General features: G+C 35.3%; 1 pseudogene; it reads left to right on the plus strand.

Moving 5' to 3' along the window:
- The first annotated feature begins 1,524 nt into the window (after positions 1–1,524).
- On the plus strand, positions 1,525–1,888 carry LOC117286168 (annotated as a pseudogene).
- The last annotated feature ends 4,131 nt before the right edge of the window (positions 1,889–6,019 follow it).

The raw sequence follows: 6,019 nt of genomic DNA on the forward strand, positions 1-6,019 counted from the left end.
AATAAAAATCTAGAGCAAAGAAATATGACACCTAATAGATAAATACATTTGTATATGAATTAATGCCTTTAAAAGAGAGGACAGAACTTACTGTTTTTTATAAAGCTATAATTTTATTTTGAGGAAAGATATGCCAATACCTATAAATTTACAAAAAGTAACTCTTTGGGATCAACACAGGAAAAGAATTGGCAGAAAAGCAAATAAAAATCATGGTAAATGTAAAAGACAATATTACATGAATAATACTGTTTTGAAAATAAAAATAAGTGTAAGAAGTTAAACTCATCTAATAAAACATGAAAAGATTTTACAAAATCAAGCTATGTACTGTTTATAGACATCCTATAAAAGAAAGCCACAAAATAGCATGCACTAGAATCCTAATAGAAAACAGAAACAATAACAGCAATAGTAAGATTAAACAAAAGAAAACCTAAATATATTAACACAGTTGAAGCAGACTTATATAACAATAAAATAACAGGCACAAAGAAAGCATAATAATTATAAACATATATAAAGAGTTGACATTACAGATCAAAACTGCAAAAGGAAAAACCAGGAGAACTACAAATAGAAATAGAAAAGCTCATAGTTATGATTAAATTTAAGAAAATGTGATAAAAACATAAAAAGACAAAAATAAAAATAAAGACAATATTTGGGTTACTAAGTTGAGTTTATCGTACACAGACATGCACACACACAAACCTTTTGATTAATATATAATAATATATGCTCTTAAAGCACTGACAGAATTTTATAAAAAGTCTTAACAGTGATTCAAATTTCAAATAATTAATATCATATGGACTATGTTCTTTAACCATAGCACAATAAAATAATAACAAAACTATAGTTATATAACTCTAAACCCTCCCAAATGATTTTTGGGTTAGAATAACCACAGGAAAATGATAAAACATTTAAACTGAATAATAAAATAGTTCAATTTAAAATTCACAGGACATAGTTAAAGTATTTGGGGGAAATTTGTGTCTTAGTGTATGTACTTATAAACAATAAAATCATTTTTAATAAATGATTTCATAATTTAAGACATTATAAAGTGAAAGAGTAAACACAAAGAAAAAATATAAGTTGCTAACAAGAGTAGAAATGAATAGAGAAAACAAAGAAAAATCATTCTAGTAATATTTACAGACTCAAATCTATTCTTTGAGAAGACATATGTAGTACATTTTAAGAATATTGATGAAAAACTATAATATGAGAACATAATGATAAGAATAGGGTTGCAACTACAAATTGTGTAAATTGTAGCATTTAACCAACATTTCTGCCAGTGAATTTGAAAACTTAAAGTAGACATTTTTTTTGAAAAAATATAAACATTTGCCTCAGAAGAAAAAGAAAAATGTAGGTTTTCTGCAGAGTATGGGTCCTGAAACCATGAGACATACTTAAATTCTTTTTTCTGGAAGCCCTGCAACTACTGTAAAAATAGAATATGTTGTAGAGCAGACCTGTGGCCAATGGTGGAAAAGTATACATAAAACTATGCTACATGGTATTCTGGGAAAAGACTTTTAACTTGTTGGTGCTACTATTGAGTATGGCTGTATAGTACTGCTTCTCAATACACTGATGGTGTTATGTTCTGAACCATGAAGGGAACCTACCATTCAAAGTCCTGATATTGTCTTTGTAGAAATCTTAGCAGACATTTTTATGGTATTCAAAAATTCCAACAGGTCATGTTTAGTTAGAAGCTGATAATCTATAGTATAGTACAGATTCCATGTACTATGGATATATTCCACATGAATTAATCAGAGGATGAACCTTCTTTAAGATTTTGCCTTTGAGTGATTTTGGATTTCTGTATGATAGCCCAAATGGCCATAAATTTTCTGATCATTAACAATCATTGATTCTTACCTGAGTATTTTCTCCTGTTTAAGTGATTACTTTGGTTGAAATCATGTACTTTCCAATACACAATTTGCTAGTAAAAAGATAGAAAAACCTGAATAAATAAATAATCATTAAATTGCATCTGCTTTTATGAATCTACTTTTTCAAAAAATTTTTGGTAAGAAAAGATAAATTGCATAAAAACTTCAAGAGCCAGGTAGATAAGATTTTTCAGAAAACAGGAAAAAGGGGGGAAGATATTCAACTCATTGTATAAACTTAGCACATCCTTGTGAATTAAAACTGAGCAGTAAAAACTTATTGACAAAATTCACTTTTGGATATACATGTGGAATCATGAACTAAAATATTAGCAATCAAAATTCAGATAGTAGTATTTGAGTTTTTTTTTTGTTTTGTTTTTGTTTTTTGAGACAGGATTTCACTATGTAGTTGAGACTGAACTGGAACTATGTAGCCCAGGCTGGTCTCAAACTCACAGCAATCCTCTTGCCTCAGCCTTCTAAGTGCTGGGATTATAGGTGTGCGCCATCACGCCCTGCTGGCAGTAGTATTTTAAAATAGTAGTCATGAGCAATGTTGAATTTATGACACAAATGCAAGGATAGTTCAATACTGGAAAAATTATTCAAGTAATGAACACATTGGTCAAAAACTAAAATCACATATAATGCACAATTAGTGCTCACGTGGTGGGGGTGGGCTCTGGTCTTTGCCTTGAGTATTGCTTCCTGGCTCCAGTGCAGATTCTTTAGTCATGTGGCACAGATCCTTCACTCCATTGGTGCAGACTATCTAGCTTCTACCACTTGCCTTTGGGCATTTTTGGTGCAGATCCTTGATATGGATGTGTATGAGACATTACCATGGGCTCTAGGCCTTCAGCTGGACTCATTCAGGACACTGCCATGGGCTCCAGGCCCTCACCAGGATTCTTTGGTTCTCTAGTGCCCAAACAGATCTCTTGCACTCCTGTGCATTTGACTTTTTGGGTGAATACTATAATATAATCTTATGAACTATGCGTCTTGTTTCAAATCTATTCTCTTGCAAACCCTGACTACAACAGCTCATTTGGAGAAAATAGGTTACAGAGGCATACCTTTGAAGGCTATATCCTGTACTCAAACGCTTCTTCTCTCTCTGTCTCTTCCTTGCTGAGTGCTTCCTGGCTGCCTCGAGGTGAGCAGCCTTTTTACATCATGTTCTTCTGCTATGGTGCTTCTATCTTGGAACCAGCCAATTTTGCAATAAAGATTCTCAAACTGTGAGCCAAAATAAACTTCTTCTTTAACTTGTGTATGTCAGGTATGTCATGGTTAACATGACTGTGTCAACTTGATTGGCTTTGGGATCTTCTTGGGGATTGGTAGAGGACACATCTAGGTTTTCCTGGGTTGGTCATGGAGTCATGTCCAGGGGTGTATGTATGATTCCTAGTCCCTCCTCCTTCTCTACTTCTTGGTTGTTGTCTTTGTTCTGCCACATCTTTCTGCTATGATATTTCTGCCTCAGAGCCATGGACTGAATTTCTTGGGAACATGAGCCAAGTTAAACCTCTCCTTTAAATTGTGGGTGTGGGGTATCATGTCTTAGTGAGAAATCTGACTAATATTGCTATAAGTGATGGAAAAGCTGACCAATACAAAGACCCCTAGCTCTTTAAAGCAACTACTACTTATTAGAATTTTTGGGGAACATGCAGGATACGGCCCTTAAAAATTACATGGCTGAATAGGCAAGCATTTTCTGAACAGGAGGTACTGAAATTGAAGCTTAAAGGATGAGAAGACAACTACATGAACACAGAGGTCAGGCATTCCAGATAGTTATAGAAGCAAGGGGAGAGGCTGCATAGGGGGAAAGTTGTCATTTTTAAAGTCTTCAGAGGGCCGGAATGGTCAGAATGTTGTGAGGCCAGCTTGCACAGGATGATACAGGAGAATGACAGTAACAGGTCCTACAGGACTTCCTTTAAGACCATAGTGAAATGGTTGGATGTCATCCACACGAAGGTGGAAGCTGTGGAGGTTTTAAGCAGGTGAGTGACAACCATCTTTCTCCTCTATAAGTACTATAGACCCATAAAAATTTATTTAAAAAAATTTTTTAACTGACACATAATCGTACATATTCATGGGGTACTGTGTGGTTATTTCAGCCTTGTATATAATGATAAAACCGGAGCAATTAATACATAAATCATCTCAAACTTTTATCCATTCTTTGTATTGGAAATATTCAAATCTGATCTTCTAGCTATTTAAAAATAAATGATAAATTATTAACTGTAGTCTCTCTGATGTGCTATACAATCCTGGAACCAAATCCTGTTTTTTTGTTTGTTTGTTTGTTTTTTGTTTTGTACTGGGGATTGAACTCAGGTCCTTGCACTTGCAAGGCAGGTCATTGAACTGCTGAGCTAAATCCCTGGCCCTCAAATCCTGTTTTTTATATGAGAATTATATAATATGCACCATGACAGAACTGAGTGGACCATGGGCTGAGCTTAGCTATAAAGAGGGTTACTCCTCTGTGGGGGAGGCCTGCAATTTTCTGGCATCTATGGAATATGTAGGTAAATCTAGTTGTGGTTTTCAGTGCTGGTAAGCCTATTTGCCACAGACCTGTGCTATATCTATAGTAGTACTACAAGCCATAAACTGACAAAACTCTATGGTCTTGGCAGAGAGATGCCATGAAAAAAAAAGAGGAGGGAAGGTCTAAGTTATGTTTGCATTGTCTTATTTTAAACTGACCAGTCAGATAGGTTTCTCCTCCCCTTTCATGGAGGAGTCAAGTGAGACAGAAGAGAGAGACCAGGAGTGTTTCCTTAGAAAAAGTTCCCTCCCCAAGGAAGTAACCATTGGGAATGAGAAATGCTTTTCCAGTCTTTATCATCCATTCTCCTTTTTAAAGGCTGATTACTACACTCTACTGCTTTCTCTTTAATCTTCTGGTGGGTTCTTCTAGTGTGTCTTTCAGTGGCACTGGAGGAGGCCAACCAGGTGTATAGCATTCCCAGAAGGCTTTTACCTCACATCAGATTGGGTCTCTCTGCCACCTACAATTTGCAATTTTGTGTATTTATGGTCATGTGCTGTGGACTTCAGAACTTGTGCATACAAGAGAAGTTGGAGGGGAGAGTACTGGATTTGCAGTACAAATTATCACAAGTTATCATTTCATTACCCTGTTTTACCCAGGACACCGGTGAAGTTCTTAGTGTTCCTGTTATAATTGCAGAAATTGAATATTAGGAAATTTAAGCGACTTGCCCTTAATCCCACAACTCAAAAATGGAAGACCCAGAATTCTAAGATTGGTTTTCTTACTTTTGGCCACATACTTAATCCACTTTAAAGTAATAGTTTATTTTTTCATTATTTTTTTAGACAACAAAAATTTTTCTCCCAGATAGGCTTTGCGGTACAAAACTGTAATCCTAGTTCTCTGGGCTGAGGCTGAAGCAGAAGGATGCCAAATTTGAGCCCAACCTGGGCGACTTCATGACATAGTGAGATCCTGTCTCAAAATTTTAAAATTTTATAAAAGTAGCTCAGTGAGAAGGCCTTGAATTCAATTCCTAGTACTGGAAAAAAAAATCCCCAATGTTCTTGACTTTGATAACCCCTTTCTCTTTAGCATGCAGATGAAAGAAAATGCCAGGGTAATTCTGGAGGACAGACGTAGATGGGAATAATTATTTTATGTGCCAAAGAGAACCTGTATGGAAACATTTTAAGAGTTTAATGTGTGTGCATACCTTGTTTAACAGATGCAATTTCTGATGCATAACTCCTGATAATTAACATGTGAGTGTGGCTGTATAGATTGAGTCAAGAAGAAGCAGTCTCTTTCCTGCAGATTCTTTTTTTTTAACCTAATAAATCTCCCTGGGAGGGTAGATAGTATTTCCATCTTGCGTTGGGTAGGATAAACTGGTAAATAATACTTTCCCCAGCTGGTGAGTCTTAGTGCTAACTTCTGCTTCATTTCCTTATCATCCACACCCTCACTTGAACTTACCTCTCTTAACTTCAGGCTCTGTCTTGCCTGTTTCCAGAATTATTTTTTTAAAACCATTAACTTTTGAGGAAAAAGTATTACAAAAATT

Source organism: Fukomys damarensis, unplaced genomic scaffold, assembly GCF_012274545.1.
Source record: "Fukomys damarensis isolate Sample0158 unplaced genomic scaffold, DMR_v1.0_HiC HiC_scaffold_15, whole genome shotgun sequence".
Classification (NCBI taxonomy): Eukaryota; Metazoa; Chordata; class Mammalia; order Rodentia; family Bathyergidae; genus Fukomys; species Fukomys damarensis.